General features: G+C 36.5%; 1 pseudogene; it reads left to right on the top strand.

Moving 5' to 3' along the window:
- The window catches only part of LOC141416789 (peptide chain release factor 1, mitochondrial pseudogene), a 44611-nt pseudogene extending 20689 nt beyond the window's left edge, over positions 1 to 23922 (top strand).
- Positions 23923 to 25283: the final 1361 nt, after the last annotated feature.

Raw genomic sequence — 25283 nt, forward strand, 5'->3', positions numbered from 1 at the left:
CAGATAAGTCTTAGAAAACTCTGCAAAACTTGATACAAGCCTTCTAGCAGGTAAGTGATTAAGTTCATAGCACGGGATACTAACTACTATGCTCTTCAGCTTTACTAATATATTGTGTTCTGCCATACAGCACTTTCATGATAATAAAGGAAGTAGCAGGCATAACAATGTTTGGAGGGCATAGCTCAAATATTCCTCATGATTATTTTCCATTTCCTGTAAGTATAACTTCCTGCTACCTCTGCCTATGCCATCTGGCAACAGATCCTTTGCAACACGTCATCCCTCACTCCTTCTCCTTTCAACATTGTCATCCTGGATCTTTGTAACATGCACCTGTATTGCATATTACAATATGCAATATTAGCATAGTATTGCATATTAGCAATAACTAAATTATCTTCATTGCTCATTTTTAGATTGGTTTTATCTTCTTTTGAGGATGCTTACAGATGGTTAGCTTATTATCTTTCTGTCAAATTCCAAATACTGTGGTACATATTAGTTAATTAAATCCATATAATTTAATTCATCCAAGAAAATTTTCACTTAATCATGGGTCTCAGCAATGCCAATGCCGTCCCTGCCTCCAAAAATGAGAGTGCTATAATCCAAGCCTCACTGCTATTCCTCTGGCATGCTAGCCACAAGTCCCATTTGTCATCTTTATCTTTATCACTTCCATTCTTAGACATGTGTTAATTAAATTCAGGAGCTAAATTATGCCTTGGACTCTCAATTCATTGTTAAATCACTGCCATCATATCCTCCTTACAATATAAATCTTGAAAACTTGCCAAAAGATGCTAAAGCAAATAAAACCACAAATTGTTGGGAGCTCAAGACTCTTCATTCTGAGACCACAATTTGTGCACACAAATAAAACAAGTTGGTAGATAACTGAAATGTTCAAAATATAGCTGTGAATGTGTCAGTTGATTTAATTATGACAACATCTTCAAAATAAGAGCTCACATTAATAGAAATATATTGAATACTCAAGTAAAAATTTAAGGCTTCTGCCAAAACTCAATGTGGTGTCATCACAAAGATAGCACCAGTTACTTAAAGATCCCGGTAAGTAAAAAGCAAAGATTGTGCAGGTAATGCTCAAAGATCAGGTTAAGGTGACCAGGGGTCTAGCCCCATCTGGGAAATACTCACATAAACTTTCTTCCATAAAGGAGCAAGGAATCATAACAGATTAGATTTCAAAAATAAGTAAGGACTTGTTCAAAAAACAAACAATCCAATTATTCCCCAAAGAATTATTTTTATTGAAATAACTTTTCTAATAATTTTACTGAAACATTAAAAATAAATGCTCTCAGTGTCTAGGACTTACATAGGAAACAAGTCTTGTGTTTAGCAGAAGACTTAAATTTTCTCTAACTAGGAAAAGTCCACAGAAGAAGCCAGAAATAAAACTGCTTACAAAATTATCAGTGGTACTATGTCTGTAATTTGGCTGAATTTTGAGTTTAATTTATAAACAGTTAACAAACAACACTTTCGAAGCAACACCATTAATTAGAAGTTGTTCTTTGAATAATAGACCTGGGTTAAAAGAGGACAGAGTGCCATTTGCAAATGGCTCAGAATTTCAAAATGGGCATACTTGCATCATTCCAATTGTATCCCTTTGTGGCTGTATCTCAACTACTTGAGGACCTAATCATTGTACCAGTAAACTCTCAACTACCCCTGCAGTGATCTGGAATTCCCTGGAACAGACTTTCACTGGAGCTAGGCCAAGCTGATACTTCACGAGCAAAAAACCAGATTACAGCATGACCTATTTAATTAACTACACAAATGAGCTCTGTTGTTCAGTAACAGGACAGCCAAACTAGGTAGGGCCTCCTACCCAGCTCTGGGCTACCTAGCAGGTACCCTGGTTCAAAGTTTTCTAACAACCAGTCTGGAACTCTATTCACCTGTTCAGATTATTGTTGAAATTGTGTCACATCTAACTCCATGGTAGCTGCCATTTTTAACAACTTTATTAAAAAATGGACCTCAGCCAAAAAATTAAGAACTAAATTCTTTCATACTTCATAACAGTTACTATTCTAAACTAATGTTTTCAACTTAGAAATAGTTGGTATTATAACATCCTCTTCTTTCTCTACCTTCAGTAGTAAAAATATGTCAATACCCTCTATTTACAAATACTTCAGAGATTACAATTGGTTCATTCACATATTTGACTTTCAGTCCATTGCATTTCACTCATGTTGCTCTGAAAACAAATGCCTCAATTTTACTAAATTTGATCTTCACATATGATAGTCCAACCACAGCACTTGTTCACTGTATGTTCTCAACTAACCACTTAGACATGGGTTAGAACAGTGTTTATCCAACGTTTTGTGTTATTGACACCCCTGGGAGATTTTAGTTGTTTTGTTTCCCCTTATCACCCTATTCCTGATATATCACAAGTATACTATCCACATATTTATGCATCTGATGCCTATCTGTGTTTCAAATGTAAATCAAGAAATATTTTTTCATCCCTCAAGATGCCATTTTTACTTATTTACAGTATATATCATATTCATTGTAAATACATACCTTAGATCACTTGTCATTTTTTTTAAAAAATGGGAAATAATGTGGTTATTTACATTTAAGTCTAAAAAAACACTAGCAATGCTTCAACAACTGTTAAACATCTACCCAGTTCTTTTCTTCTGCATCAATAGCTTAAAAACTATTTTCTGCTACATACTTTTAATGCATCAATAAAACTGTGTAGTTCATTAATGTGTTTGCTTATTATCCATCCACCTCCCATGAGAATTGAAGTTCTACTCAATCATGGCCCTTATTTATATTGTTCAAAACTCTATATCCAGCTCCTAGTATTATTTGACATGCTGTTGACACTAAACAAATATTTGGGTGGAGGATAAACAAAATAAACCGAAATTTTATAAACCATCCATAGCACCACTTTTCAAGTTTATACATATATATATACATATACATATACATATATATATAAAAACTTGAAAATGCATATATATACTTAATATATAAACACACATACATATATATTTTAATATATATACACAAATACATTATATATATGTGTGTATATATATACATATATATATATATTTATAATTCTCTAGAAATTAGAATAATGGGAAAAACCCTACAAAAAAGATATTTAAACCTACAAGGCTCTGCCTTTGTGTCTAAAAGTTATATCAAATCAACTCCATGATTGCTTAGCTTATTTTTCTTCCAAACATCCTTTAACCCATATGTCAATTTCTATGAACCCCTTGTATCCCACTTTTCATGATGCTCATACATCTGTGGGAATGGGGGTTTCAGTTGATTTTTTGCTGGCAAAAGAGGAATCAAGAGAGTATGAGTAATCTGGGAAGTGAAGGTAGGAAGAGGAATTGAAGAAAGTATCCCCCACCAAATAATTGGAAAAGCTTCAAGATATTCACTATATGACCAATGATCAAATCTATGATTTGATATTTTACATCATGCTAGGAAAGTGTATGAGACATAGGAAGATTGAAGGAAGTAGGATCCAAAGACTTGACATGTTACTTGACCTTATTGAGTCTCACAATCTTGTATAAAATGGCACAAACTTATCTAACAATACTTGTTGGTGCATTAAGAGAGTTAAAATATGTAAAGGACCTGACAATACATAAGCCTCATACTGTCCTTAACAATAGTTCAATCAACCCATTCACTTACATAGTCCTAATATTTTCCCTGAATAAAATGTCTAATTTAAATCAAGCATCCTTACATATCAAAACCAGTATTGTTTATCTTATAGATTTAAAAAAAAAGTACTTTTAGATTATTTTATTTTTAAGGACTAAAAATGATCAAGTGGCAGCAGTTTTTATGAAAGACTCCTGATAGGTACTAAGAAACACCTTAGCATTTCTTAAAGTTGTTTATTAGCCAGCAAGATTCCAACAAGTGAGAATGACAGGTTTGCTTGAATTTTCCTTCGTTTTCTGTACCTTCCAAGTTTCCTGTTGACAGTTTTTAATTTATCTCATTAAACTTCTCACTCCTCCACTGACTAATTGGGATAGCCTAAGATACAATCTTTGGTCTCAGTTTCATCTTCAAATAATACTTTTTGTCTTAGATTTGAAGTGACATTTTCTCAATACTTTTGTGATCCTTATTTCTGGCTTACCTTACTTCCTATCTAATCTTAAGACAATCATTTAGTCTGAAATTTCTGCTTAATTCTTAGCAGTAACTACAAATGATCATTTTAATACATTGTTGCTGATTTTGTCAACTTCCAGGCCTAGACTGTGGGAAAATGCTATATTCTTCTTATAAGTTTGAGATATTCATGTGCAATACAGAATACAGAACACACAATCACACCACAAATCAGGTGATTTCATGATCTGGCATTACTACATATTTAAATCAGCTGCAGATGGCCAGTGAGTTTGAGAAAAATTACATTTGTGAAAATGAACTGTCATTACAGTGCTGTAGTCAAAGATTCATAAGGTATTTTGTAGTTCTATTAAATGACCTGGTGTTTTTCATGTACATGGAGGACTTTTGCTGCCGAAAATGTTGATACATGTGAGAAGCAGCTACAATAAGGTTGAATTTATTTTTCACCAATGACAGCATGAATTATTAGTTTTATTTTGCATTAATAATCATAGGATATCAATTTATTTGAATTCAGTAAATCACAACAAAATCAGGATAGGGAAATGCATCACTATTATAAATAAATTACTTCTCCATAGTCATGAACATACCACAAATAATTGTGTTGTTTTATTTTTTTGAAGAAATTAGACTGAGAGCTCAAAGACCTTCATGAGAATTTTGTAGCTGAAATTCTTAAACCTATGACCTGAGGAAAGTATAACTTACAACTTTCATAGTTGCTTCTTTGTATATGGCATTAAAATTAGCAGCTTAATACATGGATCAAATAACCTAACTTAAGTGAATGTGTCTGATAGATGAAAAATAAAATATTCATTTAATATAAACCTATCTATCTATATCATACTACAGAGAAGTAGCTTTGCAAACATATATGTCTTTTGATAAGATGAAATAAGTGATTATGTAATTTTATTGCTGAAAATGTCTCCTTAATATTGGCAAAAGGTAAAAGTCTTCATGTATATTTTAAAAAAAAAGGTGAACTATGAGGATATTAAAGAAAAAATAGGAACAAATTGGAAATAATTTCAAATTTTCTGGCCTATTATTTCTTCCAGGAAAAAATTAGCAATAAGTTATAAATTGTTTCCTATGTAAGGAATTGTTTCTCCTTTTGTGAGTGACTTTTACACTGTTTTGTTTTATTTTTGTATATTCATGATACAAAAACTTACAAATTAAATAAAAATTAAAGGAAAATCAACAATGATTCACCTTCCATTCATCCATTTCATAGTTGATAGATTCTTTTTATAATAGTGTGTATTAATTATACAAAACAATGGGATTTAATGTAACATTTTCATACATGCAAATAAAGTACTTTGATTGCAGTTATACCCTAAATTGCCCTCTCTTTAATACCTCACTCTTCCCTCTGGTCTTGTTCTTTTCCCAAGAGGTTCCCATCTACCTACATACCTTTTCTTAAAAATCCACATTCCACATATTAGAGACAACATGTGATATTTGTCTTTCTGAATCTGGGTTATTTTGTTTAACATGATGATCCCCAGTTTCTTCAATTTTACTGAAAAATGACATGATTTTACTCTTCCACATGGTTGTATAATACTCAAATATGTATATGTATTCTTCATCTATTCTTTCCTTGATGGGCACCTAGGCTGAATTCATTCCTTGTTTCATCTTTTTTTTTCACTTTAACACATGCCAATGAAAACTTTGGAAAGTTCTGATGTCAGGTACTATGGAAAGGACAAGTGAAACATGTATGAAGAACTTAGTAAAGTAGCAGTGTGACTGTGGAGGAAAATTCTCTAGAATCATAAAGCTAGAGACTGCTAGATCTTTCCATTACAAATCCAGAATCTATGCATATGAGCTTTGAAGGCCTGCTACAGCACAATGAAAGCTATTAAGAGCAATTAGCAAATGGTCTAGACAAAATTAGGTGCCCAATAAATGTAGCTACTGGGGTTTTCTATCAAGATTTCTGTGACATTCTTCAGAGAAATAGAAAAATCAATCCAAACACATATGGAAAAACAAACAAACAAACAAAAATCTCAAAAAGCCAAAGCAATTCTGTGCAAAATATCCAATGCTGGATGTATCACCATACCCAACTTCAAACTGTACTGTAGAGCCATGACAATAATAACAGCATAGTATTGGCACAAAAACAGGAAGAGCATGGGATTAAAAAAAGAAGACCCAGATATAAACCCATGAATCTATACCAACTGATCTTCAACAAAGGAGCCCAAAACATATGATGGAGAAAAGACAGTCTCTTCAACAAATGTTGCTGGGAAAACCAGATATCCACATGTAAAAGACTGAAACTAGATCCCTGTCTTTCACCTCACACCAAAATCAACTCAAAGTGGAAAAAAGACCTTAATATAAGGTCTGAAACTTTGAAATAACTCCAGGAAGTAGTAGTCAATACACTGAAGCCTATAGATATAGGGAATAACTTCCTAAATTGAACTCAAAAATCTCAGTATCTAACAGAAATAATGAAGCCAAGCCCTGGTGGTTCATGCCTGTAATCCTAGCTACTCAGGAGGCAGAGATCAGGAGGATAATTGGACAAAACCAGCCTGGGCAAACAGTTTATGAGGCCCTATCTCAAAAAAACCCATCACAAAAGGGGATAATGGAGTGGTTCAAGGTGTAGGCCCTGAGGTCAAGCTCCAGTACTGCAAAAAAGAAAGAATGAACAAATGGGAGTGCATTAAACTAGACAGCTTCTGCACAGCAAAAGAAATAGTCATTAGATTCTAGATACAGACCACAGAATGAGAGAAAATCTTTGCCAGCTATTCATCCAATTAAAAACTAACATCCAGATTCTAAAGGGAACTCAAAAAACTCAACCCTGGTGACATCCAAGACAGTGGCTAGGGCACAGAAGCAGACAGCATGAACTCTGAGACTCCAAAACCTCTCTGAGACACTGGAGCCACACTTGATGGAAACAAAGCAGCAAGGAAAATCAAAACTTCAACTCCTTGAACCCCTAGCCCATGGAAAGCTTCTCCATGCCACGTTACACTGAGAAAACAGGAAGGCTGCCACGCCACCAGACCCTGGCTTCAAACCTGCTTGGGAGACATTTGGCAGACCAACAAGTGAGCACCAAGCATCATACAGTATTACCCCATCCACCCCTAGGATAAACTAGTATAGCCCTCTGGGCACACTGACCACTTCCTTGCAAAAAAAAAGAAAAAAAACTGAACTATAAACAGGAACTTAAAACTACCACACAGCAGAGGGACTGAGTTGCTGAAAGCACACCAGAGAAAGGGAATGGGCAAGAAGCTGATCTAGGCTTGAACTTTCAGTTAACAAAGGCTGGAAAAGCAAAAAGGCCAAAAGCAGGCCAGTGATAAGCTGCTGCCTGAAATAGGGCAGGTAATGGTCCACAAAGCTCATCTCCTGAGCCAGTGACATCCAAAGGCAAACAACACTGCAAAATTGAAAAATAATCGTCAAACCATCACAACTCGTGGACAGCTGGGGGCTGGCTGACAGATCACTGAACTTGCCCAAGAGGAAGAGGGTGAAGCAAAGAAACAAGTACCCAGTAATCAAGCACAGTGATAACTCAACTCCAAAGCAGGACAACTGATGGGCTACTGAGCTGATTCCAGAACCTGAGGACAACAAACAAATTTAAACTGCCACACCCCACTGAGGGAGGTGCTGACCAAGCAGATACTCTGAAAGACAGAAGAAAAACAAAAAAACACTACTCAACCACCTGCCATGACTAGAACAGAGCTTCTGATTAATACCAACACCAGGATTGGATACTGGAGGAGTAACACCAGAACTTAAAATAAGACTGAAATACTATTGTTCCTAAACCAAGAATTTTTGTTTGGTTGTTTGTTTGTCTGTTTGTTCTGTTTCTAGTTTGTGTGTGTTGTTTGCTCACTTCTCCACATTGATTTATTTGCTTTTTTTCTTTTTTTAGTTTTACTATTTTGAATTAGAAATCCTATGCTATACCCAGACAAGGGACAGAAAAAACACACACATACACTTAGTGACAAAACCAATACAGCCACAAAACAAAATTAAACCAAGGGAAATAAAACAGGTGACTAAAACCACCAACTAGCCTATCAAGAATATAGTTGGACAGTACCAAGTGGAGTGATGAGAAGATGACAAAGGGATGGAAATGATTCTTCCCCAAAAAATAATTCAGTATGGGATTCAGAGGGAAATGAAAAAAATGAATACCCAGTACCAGACTCCAGGAAAACAAAGATAAATGATGCCAAGGACCCAACAATGCCCACAAGAACATCCTCAAAAAAGAAATCCTGCAAGTAATCACTGAGAATTTCATGGAGATGTTAACAGACATGGTTGACCAAAATGAATAAGAGGTACTCAAGAAATTTCAAGACACCAAAAATAAAGAATATGAGAAGGAACAAAAACAAATAAATGAACTCATAGGGGCCCTAAATAAACACCAAACTGAAACAGAGAACACTATAAATAGAGAAATAAATGAATTAAAGACAAAAATAAACAGTATTAAAGAGGAAGTGACCCATGATATGGAAAACCTCAGAAAAAAGAATGAAACAGAAATACAAAACACAATGGAAGGCCACTCCAGCAGACTAGAACAAGTGGAAAACAGAATCTCAGAATGTGAAGGTAAAATGGAAATTAAAGGAAAAACTGAAGAGATATTAGTCAAACAACTCAAGACCTGTGGAAGGAATATACAAGAACTCATTGATTCCATCAAAAGACCAAACCTGAGAATCATGAGCATTGAAGAATGAGAAGAGGTGCAAGCAAAAGAGATTCATAATATATTCAACAAAATAACAGAAAATTTCCCAAATGTACAGAAAGCTATACCCATTCAGGTACAGGAAGCCTCCAGCACACCAGAGTTGACCAAAATAGAACTACCCACAACATATTAAAATTAAAACAACAATCACAGAGAATGGAGAAAGAATATTGAAGGCTGCAAGAGAGAAAAAACAAATAACATACAGAGGTAAACCCATCAAAATCACATCAGATTTCTCAACAGAAACCTTAAAACCCAGAAGGGCATGGAGTGAGATATTCTGAACATGGAATGATAACAACAACAAACCTAGGATATTCTACTTAGCAAAACTATCATTCAAAATAAATGGAGCAATAAAAGTCTGCCATGATAAAGAGAAACAAAAACAATATGTGACCACTGAGCCACCACTACAAAAGATTCTTCAAGGAATTCTGCACACAGAAAATGAAAGCAAACAAAACCATGAGAGGACAGGCAACGCCAAACCACAGGAGAAGAAAAGACAAGTAATCAGACAATAACATTAATTCAGCTACACATAATCAATCCCTCAAACAACAAAAACAACTATATGACAGGAGTGACCACATACCTATCAATATCAACACTGAATGTTAACAGACTTAACTCTCCCATCAAAAGACACCATCTGGCAAACTGGATTAAAGAGGAAGATCCAACAACCTGTTGTTTACAAGAGACCCATCTCAGTGACAGAAACAAGTAAGGGCTTAGGGTGAAAGTCTGAAACAAGATTTAACAAGCCAATGGTCCCCCAAAACAGGAAGGAGTAGCAATACTTATCTTGGACAAAGTAGACTTCAAACTTACATTGATCAAGCAAGATAAAGAAGGACACTCCATACTAATAAAAGGGGAAATGCATAAAAGAAAATAACAATTATCAACCTATATTCACCCAACGTCAGTGTAACCAATTTCATCAAACATACTCTGAAGGACCTGAAAACATATATAGACTTCAACACAGTGGTAGTGGGAGACTTTAATACCCCCTATCACCAATTGATAGGTCATCCAAGCAAAAAATCAACAAATAAATTCTATAAATAAATCACACCATGGATCAAATGGACCTAGCTGATGTCTACAGAATATTTCATCCAACATCCACACAATATACATTTGTCTCAGCAGTCCATAGAACTTTCTCCAAAATTGACCATATCTTAGGAAACAAAGCAAGCCTCAGCAAATATAAGAAACTAGAAATAATCTCATGCATTCTGTCTGATCACAATGCATTAAAACTAGAACTCAACAACAAAAACAACAGTAGAAAACATGAAAAGAATTGGAAGCTGAACAATACATTCCTCAATGATCAGTGGGTCATCTATGAAATAAAGAGGAAATTAAAAGGTTCCTGGAAGTCAAAGAAAATGGAAACATGACCTACCAGAACCCATGGGACACAGCAAAGGCAGTCTTAAGAGGAAAGTTTATAGCCATGAGTGCATACATTAAAAGGACAGAAAGATTCAAATCAATGGCCTAATGCTACATCTCAAACTCCCAGAAAAACAAGAACAAGAAAACCCAAACAAGCAGAAGGAGAGAAATAATAAAAATAAGGGATGAAATTAATGAAATAGAAACAAAAATAAACATGCAAAAATCAATGAAACAAAAGCTAGTTCTTTGAAAAAATAAACAAGATTGATAGACCCCTGGCAAACCTGACTAAAATGAGGAGAGAAAAAACCCAAATTAGTAGAATCAGGAATGCAAAAGGGGAGATAACAGCAAACACAATGGAAATCCAGGGAATCATCAGAGACTACTTTGAGAACATATATCCCAATAAATTTGAAAATCTTGAAGAAATGGACAAATTTCTAGATACTTATGACCACCCAAAATTGAACCAAGAGGATATTAACCACATAAAAATATCTATAACACAAAATGAAATTGAAGCAGCAATAAAGAGTCTTCCAAAAAACAAAACTCCAGGAACCATTGGATTCTTTGCTGAATTCTATCAGACCTTCAGAGAAGAACTAATACCAACTTTGCTTAAACTTTTCTATGAAATGGAAAGGGAAAAAAAACACTGCCTAACTCATTTTATGGAGCCAGTGTTACACTTATCTCAAAACCAGACGAAGACACCTCTAAGAAGGAGAACTATAGGCCAATCTCTTTTATGAACATCGATGAAAAATTCCTCAATAAAATAATGGCAAACTCAATCCAACAATATATCAGAAAGGTCATTCACCACAAGCAAGTGGGCTTCATCCCAGGGATGCAAGGGTGGTTCAACATATGCACATCTATAAATGTATGCAGCACATTTATAGAAGCAAAGACAAAAACCACTTAATCATGTCAGTAGATGCAGAAAAAGCCTTTGATAAGATCTAAAACCTGTTCATGATAAAAGCTTTAAGAAAACTAGGAACAGAAGGAATGTACCTCAACATTGTACAGGCTATATATGACAAACCTATAGCCAACATCATATTTAATGGAGAAACACTGAAACCATTTCTCCTTAAGTCAAGAATGAGATGAGGGTGCCACTATCCCCACTCCTATTCAATATAGTCCTGGAATTCCTAGCCAGACCAACTAGGCAAGAAGTAATAAAAGGAACACAAGTGGGTAAAGAAACTGTCCAAATATCCCTATTTGCAGACAGCATGATCCTTTATCTTAAAAACCCAAAAAACTCTAAACAAAAACTCCTAGACACCATAAACAGCTTCAGCAAGGTGGCAGGATACAAAAATCAACTTACAGAAATTGTTAGCTTTTCTATAGGCCCACAATGAACAAATTGAGAAAGAATATATGGAAACAATTCCATTTACAATAGCCTCAAAAAAAATCAAATACTTAGTAATAAACTTAACAAAGGATGGGAATGACTTCTACAAGGAGAATGCAAACCCCTGAAGAAAGAGACCAAGGAGGACTACAGAAGGTGGCAAAGTCTCCCATGCTCATGGATCAGTGGAATCAACATAGTAAAAATGGCTATACTACCAAAAGCAAGCTACATGTTCAATGCAATTCCCATTAAAATCCCAACAACATTCATCACAGAGATTGAAAAATCTACCTTAAAATTCATTTGGAAACACAAGAGACTGGGACTAGCCAAGACAATACTCAGCAAAAACAGCAATACTGGAAATATCAAAATATCCAACTTCAAACTATTTCACAAAGCAATAGCAAAAAAGACAGCATGGCCCAGAAGACCAAAGATCATATGTTCTCCCTCATATATGGACTTTAGATCAAGGGCAAACACAACAAGGAGATTGGACTATGATCACATGATAAGGCGAGTGCACATAAGGGCAGTATGAGGATACATAGGTAACCCAAAAAAACAAGATAACATTTGATGTCTTCAATACAAAGGAACTAATGCAGAAACTTTAAAGCAACAGAGGCCAATAGGAGAAGGGGACTAGGAACTGGAAAAAAGGTTAGTTCAAGAAGAATCAATTTAGAATGTAACACATATGTACATGGAAGCAATGCTAGGTATCTCCCTGTATAGCTATCCTTACCTCAACTAGCAAAAACCCTTTGTCCTCCTTATTGTTTATATTTTCTCTTCAACAAAATTAGAGATAAGGGCAAAATAGTTTCTATTGGAAGCGAGTGGGTGAGGACAAAGGGAGGGGGTGGGGGGAAGGGAGGAGCAATGACCCAAACATTATATCCACATATGAATAAAAGAAAGAAAAATGGTACTGGCATAAAAACAGATATGAAGACCACTGGAACAGAATAGGGGACCCAGATATGAATCCACACAGTTATGTTTTTTGAGAAAGGTGCCAAAGACATACGATGAAAAAAAGACAGCTTCTTTAACAAATGTTGCTGGGAAAAGTGGTTATGTGCCTGCAAGAAAACTGAAACTAGATCCATATTTATTTACCCTATACTATATATTAATGCAAAAGGGATCATGGACCTTAATATCAGACCCAAAACTCTGAAGTTATACAGGAAAGAGCAGGGAATTCCCCGGGAACAATAGGTATAAGCAAGGACTTCCTCAATAGTACTCCAGCAGCCCAGCAACTAAAAGAAAGGATTCACAAATGAGATTATATAAAATTAAAAAGCTTCTGCACAACAAAAGAAATGGACTCTAAACTGAAGAGACCACCCACAGAGTGAGAGAATACATTTGCCAGTTATACAACAGACAAAGGTCTGATAGCGAGAATATACAGGGAGCTCTAAAAACTAATCTCTCCCAAAATCAATGAACCAATAAGGAAATGGGCAACTGAACTAAACAGAACTTTCTCAAAAGAAGAAATTCAAATAGCCAAAAAACACATGAAAAAATGTTCACCATCTCCAGCCATAAAGGAAATACAAATGAAAACCACACTAAGAATCCACCTCATCCCATTATTTTTTTTTACACTTTAACAACAAATAAGAAAATATTTAATCTGTGTTTTATCCCCCCATAGGAAGAGACTAAGAAAGTTGTGTCTTAATTTTTTTTTTCTGCAAAAAGAAAATGAAGACTAAGGGGCAATATGATTAAAGTGACAAATGGCCTTCCCATTTTATAACCATGCATGGATTTTTTCCCAGCAGTCCCAGAAATATGAGAAATGGCACAATGCATTATTTAAAGATTTACATTTTCATTCTGAAATGTTTTCTAGTTGATCTGCCCAGAAATTCAGTCTCTGTCATTACCATTTTCATCTTTTCCTCAACAGTTGTGCACAGACAGAATGTTCCAGAAGGCCTCACCATTCTTGATCCATGCTGGTCATTACCAATGGCTTCTCACGATGATTTGAAGTCAGGAAGTACTCTGGCTTTCCCATTTGGGGTCAAGAAGCACTTCCCTATACTTTGGGGCACGGGAGTTTTGGTCTCGCCTGGAGGTCTGATGTATACATTAAACTTTCCTCTGAGAGTGTCACTACTGTCATTTGTCCAAAACTCATGCTGAAATCTGAAATCTGATTCCAGTGCAGTGATGGTGAGATGTGATGAGACTGTTGACCAGTAAGTAGGTCGTGGATCTCTCTGCCTTTTAACAAACTAATGCAGTCTTTTATTATTACTATTATTATTCATATGTGCATACAAGGCTTGGGTCATTTCTCCCCCCTGTGCTCACCCCCTCTCTTACCACCCACTTTGTCCCCTCCCTTTCCCCCCAACCCCCTCAATACACAGCAGAAACTATTTTGCCCTTGTTTCTAATTTTGTTGTAGAGAGAGTATAAGCCATAATAGGAAGGAACAAGGGTTTTTGCTGGTTGAGATAAGGATAGCTATACAGGGAGTTGACTCACATTGATTTCTTGTGCATGTGTGTTACCTTCTAGGTTAATTCTTTTTGATCTAACCTTTTCTCTGGTTCCTGGTTCCCTTTTCCTATTGGCCTCAGTTGCTTTTAAGGGCAACAAATGCTAGCTAATTTTTTAGGTGTCTTACCTATCCTCACCCCTCCCTTGTGTGCTCTTGCTTTTATCATGTGCTCAAAGTCCAATCCAATTGTTGTGTTTGCCCTTGATCTAATGTCCACATCTGAGGGAGAACATACGATTTTTGGTCTTTTGGGCCAGGCTAACCTCAATCAGAATGATGTTCTCCAATTCCATCCATTTACCAGTGAATGATAACATTTCGTTCTTCTTCATGGCTGTATAAAATTCCATTGTGTAGAGATACCACATTTTCTTAATCCATTCGTCTGTGGTGGGGCATCTTGACTGTTTCCATAACTTGGCTATTGTGAATAGTGCCGCAATAAAAATGGGTGTGCAGGTGCCTCTAGAGTAACCTGTGTCACAGTCTTTTGGGTATATCCCCAAGAGTGGTATTGCTGGATCAAATGATAGATCAATGTCTAGCTTTTTAAGTAGCCTCCAAATTTTTTTCAAGAGTGGTTGTACTAGTTTACATTCCCACCAACAGTGTAAGAGGGTTCCTTTTTCCCCGCATCCTCGGCAACACCTGTTGTTGGAGGTGTTGCTGATGATGGCTATTCTAACAGGGGTGAGGTGGAACCTTAGTGTGGTTTTAATTTGCATTTCCTTTATTGCTAGAGATGGTGAGCATTTTTTCTTGTGTTTTTTGGCCATTTGAATTTCTTCTTTTGAGAAAGTTCTGTTTAGGTCACTTGAACATTTCTTTATTGGTTCATTAGTTTTGGGAGAATTTAGTTTTTTATGTTCCCTATATATTCTGGTTATCAGTCCTTTGTCTGATGTATAGCTGGCAAATATTTTCTCCCACTCTGTGGGTGTTCTCTTCAGTTTAGGGACAATTTCTTTTGATGAACAGAAGCTTTTTAGTTTTATGAGGTCCCATTTATCTATGCTATGTCTTAGTTGCTGTGCTGCTGGGGTTTCATTGAGAAAGTTCTTACCTATACCTACTAATTCCAGAGTATTTCCTACTCTTTCCTGTATCAATTTTAGAGTTTGTGGTCTGATAGTAAGATCCTTGATCCATTTTGAGTTAATCTTGGTATAGGGTGATATACATGGATCTAGTTTCAGTTTTTTGCAGACTGCTAACCAGTTTTCCCAGCAGTTTTTGTTGAAGAGGCTGCTATTTCAACATCATATATTTTTAGCTCCTTTGTCAAAGACAAGTTGGTTATAGTTGTGTGGCTTCATATCTGGATCCTCTATTCTGTTCCACTGGTCTTCATGTCTGTTTTCATGCAAGTACCATGCTGTTTTTATTGTTATTGCTTTGTAATATAGTTTGAAGTCAGGTATTGTGATACCTCCTGCATTGTTCTTTTGACTGAGTATTGCCTTGGCTATTTGTGACCTCTTGTGTTTCCATATAAATTTCACGGTAGATTTTTCGATCTCTTTAATGAATTTCATTGGAATTTTGATGGGAATTGCATTAAACATGTAGATTACTTTGGGGAGGATAGACATTTTTACTATGTTGATTCTACCAATCCATGAGCATGGGAGATCTCTCCACTTTCTATAGTCTTCTTCAAACTCTTTCTTCAGAAGTGTATACTTTTCCTTGTAGAGGTCTTTCACATCTTTTGTTAGGTTTCCACCTAGGTATTTGATTTTTTAGGGGGCTGTTGTAAATGGAATTGTTTTCATACATTCTATTTCAGTTTGCTCATTGTTAGTGTATAGAAATGCTAATGATTTTTCTATGTTGATTTTATATCCTGCTACCTTGCTATAGCTACTGATGATGTCTAGAAGCTTCTGAGTAGAGTTTTTTGGGTCTTTAAGGTATAGAATCATGTCATCTGCAAATAGGGATATTTTGACAGTTTCTTTACCTATTTGTATTCCTTTTATTCCTTCTTCTTGCCTAATTGCTCTGGCTAGGAATTCCAGTACTATGTTCAATAGGAGTGGAGATATTGGGAATCCTTGTCAGGTTCCTGATTTTAGAGGGAATTGTTTCAGTTTTTCTCCACTAAGTTTAATGCTGGCTGTAGGTTTGTCAGATATAGCTTTTATAATGTTGAGGTAATTTCCTTGTATTCCTAGTTTTCCTAGAACTTTTATCATGAAATGGTGTTGGATCTTATCAAAGGCTTTTTTGGCATGTATTGAGATGATCAAGTTGTTTTTGTCTTTGCTACTGTTAATGTGGTTTATTATGTTTATTGATTTTCATATGTTGAACCAACCTGCATCACTGGGATGAAGCCTACTTGGTCATGGTGAATAATCTTTTTTGATGTGTTGTTGAGTTCGGCTTGCCATTATTTTGTTGAGGATTTTTGCATCAGTGTTCATTAAGGAGATTGGCCTATAGTTCTCCTTTTTGGAGGTGTCTTTGCCTGGTTTTGGAATAAGTGTAATACTGGCTTCATAAAATGTGTTTGGCAGTTTTCCTTACCTTTCTATTTCATGGAACAGTTTAAGGAGGGTTGGTATCAGTTCTTTAAAGGTCTGATAGAATTCAGCAAAGTAGCCATCAGGTCCTGGACTTTTCTTTTTGGGGAGACTCTTGATTGCTGCTTCAATTTCATTTTGTGTTATAGATCTATTCAGGTGATTAATTTCCTCTTGGTTCAGTTTCCAATAGTCATATGTATCTAGAAATCTGTCCATTTTTTAAGATTTTCAAATTTATTTGAATATAGGTTCTCAAAGTAGTCTCTGATGATTTCCTGGACTTCCATGGTGTTTGTTGTTATCTCCCCTTTTGCATTCCTGATTCTACTAATTTGGGTTTTTTTCTCTCCTCATTTTAGTCAGGTTTGCCAGGGGTCTATTGATCTTGTTTATTTTTTCAAAGAACCAACTTTTTGTTTCATTAATTCTTTGTATTTTTTTTTTGTTTTCTATTTCATTGATTTCAGCTCTTATTTTTATTATTTCTCTCCTTCTATTTGTTTTGGGATTTGCTTGTTGTTGTTTTTCTAGGAGTTTGAGATGTATAATTAGGTCATTGATTTGGGATCTTTCAGTCTTTTTAATACATGCACTCATGGCTATAAACTTTCCTTTCACGACTGCCTTAGCTGTGTCCCATAGCTTTCGGTAGTTTGTGTTTTCATTTTCATTGACTTCCAGGAACTTTTTAATTTCCTCTTTTATTTCATCAATGATCCATTCTTCATTAAGTAATGAGTCATTTAGTTTGCAGCTGTTTACATATTTTTTGTCTTACTTTTGTTGTTGAGTTCTACTTTTACTACATTGTGATCAGATAGTATGCATGATAAAATTTCTATTTTCTTATATTTGCTGAGACTTGCTTTGTGCCCTAGGATATGATCTATTTTGGAGAAGGTTCCATGGGCTGCTGAGAAGAATGTATATTGTGTAGAATTTGGATGAAATGTTCTGTAGACATCAAGTAGGTCCATTTGATCTATTGTATATTTTAGATCTTGGATTTCTTTATTGATTTTTTGTTTGGATGACCTATCTATTGATGATAATGGGGTGTTAAAGTCTCCCACAACCACTGTGTTGGCGTTTATATATGCTTTTAGGTCATTCAGGGTTTGTTTCATGAAATTGGTGCGTTGACATTGGGTGGATACAGGTTGATAATTATTATTTCCTTTTGGTCTATTTCCCCTTTTATTAATATGGAATGTCCTTTTTTATCTCATTTGATCAATGTAGGTTTGAAGTCTACTTTGTCAGAGATAAGTATTTTTACTCCTGCCTGTTTTCGGGGACATTGGCTTGGTAAATCTTCTTCCAGCCTTATATCCTTAGCCTATGCTTATTTCTGTCAGTGAGATGGGTCTCCTGTAAGCAACAAATTGTTGGATCTTCCTTTTTAATCCATTTCATCAAGCAGTGCCTTTTGATGGTTGAATTAAGTCTGTTAACATTAAGTGTTAGTACTGATAGGTATGTGGTGATTCCTGTCATTTAGTTGTCTTAGTTGTTTGAAGGTGTGATTGTGTGTACCTAAGTTGAGGTTACTCTCTACTTTCTTGCTTTTTCTTTTCCTGTGGTTTTCTGCTGCCTGTCTTTTCATGGTTAAGTTGGGTGTCACTTTCTGTGTGCAGAATCCCTTGAAGAATCCTTTGTAGTAGTGGCTTTGTGGTCACATATTGTTTTAGTTTCTGTTTATCATGGAGGACTTTTATTGCTCCATCTATTCTGAATGATAGTTTTGCTGGGTAGAGTATCCTGGGGTTGAAGTTATTTTTATTCAGTTCCTAGAAGATCTCACCCCATGCTCTTCTTGCTTTTAATGTTTCTGTTGAGAAGTCTGCTGTGATTTTGATGGGTTTACTTTTGTATGTTACTTGTTTTTTCTCTCTTACAGCCTTCAATATTCTTTCCTTAATTTTTGAACTTGTTGTTTTAATAATGATATGTCATTGAGTAGTTCTATTTTGATCTGGTCTGTTTGGTGTCCTGGAGGCCTCTTGCATCTGGATGGGAATATCTTTCTCTAGATTTTGGAAATTTTCCGTTATAATATTGTTAAATATATTACAGATTCCCTTCGCTTGCACTTCTTCTTCTTCGATACCCATGATTCTCAAATTTGGTCTCTTGATGGACTCAGTGAGTTCTTGCATTTTCTTTTCACAGGTCTTGAGCTGTTTAATTAATAGTTCTTCAGTTTTTCCTTTAATTACCATTTCCTCTTCAAGTTCTGAGATTCTGTCTTCTGTTTGTTCTATTCTGCTGGATTGGCTTTCTGTTTTGTTTTGCAGTTCTGTTTCGTTCTTTTTTCTGAGGTTTTCCATACCCTGGATATTTTCCTCTTTAATGTTCTGTATTTTTGTCCTGAGTTCATTTATCTGTTTATTCATTGTGTTCTCTCTTTCAGTTTGGTGTTTATACAGTGCTTCTATGGTTTCCTTTATTTCTTCTTTTGGTTTTTTAAATTCTCTATTTTTGTTGTCTTGGAATTTCTTGAGTGTCTCCTGCACATTTTAGTTGACCCTATCCAGTATCATCTCTATAAAATTCTCGTTGAGTACCTGTAGTATGTCTTCTTTTAAATTATTCTTGTGGGCTTCATTGGGTCCTTTGGCATAGTTTATCTTCATTTTGTTGGAGTCTGGATCTGAGTACCTGTTTTCTTCATTCCCCTCTGGTTCCTGTACTAATTTTTTTCTGTGGGGAAACTGGTTTCCCTGTGTTTTCTTTCATCCCGTCATTGTCTTTGGTGTTGTTACTGTCCCTGTACTGTGTGCAATTAAGTATTTTCTATCTTGTAATAATAACAATGGTAATATTTAGAATGGAAGGGTGAGCTGAGATGGAAAGCACAAAGTTAAGGAAATGGGAAAAACAAATACACAGACTGGAGGGAGAAAACAGAACAAGGTATCAGACAAGAAGGTTTCAAAGGTATAAACAGGGAGCTTTAGTGGCTTTAGTGTACTAATCGACAGTAAGCTGAACAGACATTAGAGAGAAACAGAAAGGATTGAAAATCAAAAGTAAAAAAATAAAGGTACAAATAAAAATAAAAAATAAGGAAATGAAAGAAAAATCTATTTATAAAAATGTATTAAAATAAAATGAAAAATAGAAAATTTAAAAAAAAGAAAAAAACCAAAAAACCAAAAAACCCTCAAAGTTCAAATGCAATGAAGTTTCAGTTTTAATAATTTGTGTGTCCGTCTCAGTCTCCAATCCTGCAGATGGTGCCTCAGATGTTGTTCTGTCGTTGTCTCATCAAAGGGGACACATAAAGTAGAACAAAACTGCACACACATGCCCCACCAAAAAAACCCACCAAGTGTCCAAGTTCAAATGCAATACAGTTTCAGTAAGTTTTTCAGCTTGCAGGTGTAATTTGGTTGTTCTCTTATCAAAGGTAGGGAGACAAAGGAAAAAAAGAAGAGTCTGGAGACAGTTCTGAGAATGGTATCTGCAACTGTGGCTTGCCTGACTGCTGCTGTCAGCCTGCTGTTGCTGGAGGCAATATTTATGCAGATCTCAGGGGTGAGCTTAGCACTCACCTGGCCCTGCAGTCTTTGTTTGCTCAGATTTCTCCTGTGCGGGAGCCTCTGCTACAAGCTTTCCCCTTTCCAAGCACTGGGAAAGATGACATTGCACCCACATTCTCAGGCCTGCATGTTTATTTACAGTTCATGTGGGAGGTGGGTCTTCCCTCCTTTCCTGTGGAGTTTTCCTCCCTCCGCCACTCTCACAAGCTTTCCCGCTCCTGGTTTCTGGGCAAGTGCCCCTGCTCCCACCAGAGCCTCTTCGGCCCACCCGGCTTGTTTATTTACAGTCCCAGGAAAGATTCCCTTCCCCCAATCTTCGGCACTCAGTGTGCGCCACCCTCTTTCCTGCGTGTCTTATTTGTTGTTATTGCTTATTATCAGTTTCTCTTTTTTCCCTGGGTGAAGGTCAGTCTGTCCGGGGGCTATGCTGCTCTGGCCCAGGCTTGTCTGTGGGAGTACCGTGGTACCACAAATTCACCTGGTCCGTGTCTTCCCAACCCATCTGGGTGCCGGCGACTGGTGGCCTGGGGGCCCTCCTGGTTTCTCTGTTTAATGTGAAGTGGAGATTCTCTGCGCCGGTTGGAGGTGTGGAGGGGTGAAAGTTATGCCTCTTCTCAGAGATTATGCCTGCAAAATGTGTCTCTAGCATCTCTCCAAGATTTCACTATAGGAGGCTCGCTTTCTGCTTCCTCCCTCTAGCCGCCATCTTGGAATCTCCCACCACATCCCATTAAAATAGCTATCATCAAAAACACCACCAACAACAGGTGGTGGTGAGGATGTGGGTTAAAAGGATCCTTCATACACTGATGGTGGGAATGCAAGCTTGTGCTACCACTCTGGAAAACAATATGGAGGCTTCTTAAAAAACTATCCACAGATCTGCCATATAATCCAGCAATCCCACTCCTGGGGATATACCCAAAGGAATGAGTCACAGGTTACTCCAGAGGCACCTACACACCCATGTTTATTGCAGTGCTATTCACAACAGCCAACTTATGGAAACAGTCAAGATGCCCCACTACTGACGAATGGACTAAGAGAATGTGATATTTGTACACAATGGAGTTTTACTCAGCCATGAAGAATGAAATCTTATTCTCAAGCAAATGGATGGAACTTGAGAACGTCATCCTGAGCAAGGTTAGCCAGACTCAAAAGACCAAATATTGTATGTTCTCCCTCACATGCAGACTTTAGATCTTGGCTAAAGGCAGTAATGTTCTTTGACTTGGGTCACACGCTAAGGGGAGAGCATATACAGGAGGAATGGGGATAGGTAGGAAGCCCAAAACTTAAAAGTGCTAGATGTCCCCATTCAAGAGAAGATACTACACTAACCTTAAAGCAATAGAGGTCAATATGGGAAGGTGACCAGGAAGTAGTGAAGAAATCAGGTAGAGATGAATCAGTTTGGGTTGTAATACACTTGTGCATGGAAGCAATGCTAGGAATCTCTCTGTAGAGCTATCCTTATCTCAACTCGCAAAAACAGTTTGTCTTTCTTATTATTGCTTATGTTTTCTCTTCAACAAAATCAGAGAAAAGGGCTGAACAGGTTCTGCCTGGAAGCAAGGAGCACTTGGGGGCAAAGGGAGGTGGAGGAAGGCAGGGGGGGTGAAATGACCCAAACAAATGTATGCACATATGAATATATGAATAAAGAGAAAACAAAACTCAGCCCCCAAAGAATCAACATTCCAGTGAAGATATGGGCACATGAATTAAACAGGGAAGTCTCAAAGAAGAAGTACAAATGTCTAGTAAATACATGAAGAAGTGTTCAACTTTCCTGGTGATAAATGAGATGCAAATCAAAACTACACTTAGATTTCATCTCACCCTAGTTAGAATGACCATATTCAAGGGCAATAAAAACAAATGCTGGTGAAGATGTGGCAAAACAGGAACCTTTATACACTGTTGGCAGGAGTGCAAATTAGTACGACCACTGTGGATAGCAGTATGGAGTCTTCAAAAAAAAAAAGCTAAAGACAGAACTGCCATATGACCCAGTGATATCGCTCCTTGGCATATACCCAATGGAACATTAAGTCAGGATGAAACAGAAACACCTGTACACTGATGTTCATCATAGTATTATTCACAATAACCAAGCCATGGAAATAACCCAGGTGCCCTATAACAGATGAGTGGATCAAGAAATTGTGATACCAGCTTAGGCAGACACATCAGGATACAAGGTTGTTGGTTTTTAGACAAAACAGGAATCACATTCTCCATCATCTGTTAAATAAGAATTGGTCCAGGAAATATTGTCATCAAGATACCAGGATGCTCTGGAAACATAAAGCACTGCAGAAATATATGGAAGACTTGAGTAAGGAGTACCAAGCACTTGGTCAGTGTTTGCAGGATAGCTCTGTGAAAGAAGGAGACCAAAGGTCTTTAAAGCAGAGGCATGCTGAGTTGGCACCATTCACAGCCATTTACAAAGAAATTCAGGAGGCTGAACAAGCAGTTGAAGAATTAGAATCAATGTGTAAAAGTCTAAGTAAACAAGATGATAAGCACTTACAAGAACTTGTATTGGAAGAAAGGCAAATCATTGATCAAAAAATCAATACACTCTACAGTGAACTTTTCCAGAATCTAGTGCCAAAGGAGAAATATGATAAAAATAATGTTATTTTAGAGGTGACATCTGGAAGAACTACTGGAGGTGTTATCTGCCAGCAATTGACCCAAGAAATATTTGACATGTACCAGAATTATTCATGTTATAAACACTGGAAATTTGAACTGCTGAATTACACAGCAGCAGATTATGGTGGACTGCATCATGCAGCTGCCCTGATCTCTGGAGACAAGGTCTATAAGCATTTGAAGTATGAAGGTGGGGTTCACCGAAGTCAGTGGATCCCTGAGGTGGGCCTGTCCTCAAGGATGCAGGGTATCCACACAAGAACAATGTCAGTTATTGTCCTTCCTCAACCAGATGAGGTAGATGTGAAAGTGGACCCCAGAGATTTGTGAATAGATACATTTCGATCCAAAGGAGCAGGAGGACGGCATGTTAATACAACAGACAGTGCTGTCGGGCTTGTCCATATCCCCACAGGGCTGGTAGTAGAGTGTCAACAGGAATGATCACAGCTGAAAAATAAAGAAATAGCTTTGCGTGTGTTGAGAGCTAGACTCTACCAACAGTTTATTGAGAAAGACAAGTGCTGACAACAAAGTGCTAGAAAATTACAAGTGGAAACAAGAGCCCAAGCAGAGAGAATTCGGACTTATAATTTCACCCAGGGTAGACTCACTGACCACAGGATAGCATATGAAGTTCGTGACATTAAGGAATTTTTATGTGGAGAGAGGTCCTTGGATCAGCTAATTCAGAGACTGCTTCAATCAGCAGATGAAGAAGCCATTGTAGAACTTTTGGATGAAAACCTTAGATCAGTAAAATAAGTGCTTTTTTATTATTATTATATAAATGGAATGGTTCAAACCCCAGTACCGCCACCCACCCCACCCCACCCCCAACAAAAGGAATGGACTTCTATCAAGAAGCGGACTGAGGCACGGAAATCTTTATGAATAATCATAAAGTGATTCAGTTTTCACTGAATCAGAATCACATTTTTTGGGCTGGAGGCATAGCTCAAGTGGTAGAGTGCCTGCCTCACAAGCATGAAGCCCTGAGTTCAAATACATACTACCACCAAAAAAAGGATTTATTTTAGGTTTCATCCAACTCTCCAAGTAGAAAATAAGCTTATGATGTTGAAATCAGAACTAAAGAACTGAGAAATATTGTATAATTTAAGAAGGATCACTTGTTCTTTTATCCCCTTTTTTTAATGACCTACAGACATTTTTCATTTACTACTTCAGGAAAATGTAAATTTCATAATATAAGATTTATGAAGGGCTGAGAATGTAGCTCAGTGGTAGAACACTTTGCATATGCAAGGCCCTGAGTTCAATTCCCTGGACTTCAAAAAAATAAAAATAATATATTTATACTTATTTGCAAACTCCTTATATAAAGAAAAAGTACTCTTAACCATGTCAAAGTTTAATCATGTCAAAGTTAGGACTTAGGTTGCTACTTTCAAGCAAAATAAAAATTGTGAAGAATCTAAAAAAAAAAAAAAAGAAATTGTGATATATTTACATAATGGAGTTTACTCAGCCATAAGGAATAATGCCATGTGGTTTGAAGGAAAGTGGATGCAATTGGAGGGCATCATGTTAAGTGAAATAAGCCAAATTCAGAAAGACAAAGGCCACATGTTTTCTCTTATATGTAGAAAATAGATCCAAAAGATAAATATGCACAAAAATAAACATGATCTATACAAATTCATATGTAGAACATGTTAGTAATAGTGGCAATACTCTATGTAACTCTGGGAAAAATAGAAAGAAAGTAAGAGAGAATGACAAAACACCAGTAGTATCATAAAACACAACATCTATGAAGGTGGAGCATATAAGAATGTGTATTGAAAGCTGTTGAAAAGGGGGGTAGGAGGCCAAGGTATAAGGGAGATTAATGGAAGGGGTTCAAGAGACCAAACTAAACTATACCTACAACAGGGATACATAGAGAAACCTCTGTGAACATCAACTTACATATTAATAATGAAAGACAGGACCTTAAAATAGGTACAGTGTGTGGGCAGGTACAAGTGAGAATGGGAGTGAATGAAGGAGATTAAGGTGAGAGTATATGGTGAATGGACTTCATATATTTACACAAAATAGAACAAAGAAATATCTTCCAATTGCTTTAAGTTGGGTGATATAGTTTTGGGGGAAGAGAGAATGGGGGTGATCTAACCAATGTACAATATAAGCCCAATAAGAATTGTCACTTTGAATC

Source organism: Castor canadensis, chromosome 1 (genome assembly GCF_047511655.1).
Source record: "Castor canadensis chromosome 1, mCasCan1.hap1v2, whole genome shotgun sequence".
NCBI lineage: Eukaryota > Metazoa > Chordata > Mammalia > Rodentia > Castoridae > Castor > Castor canadensis.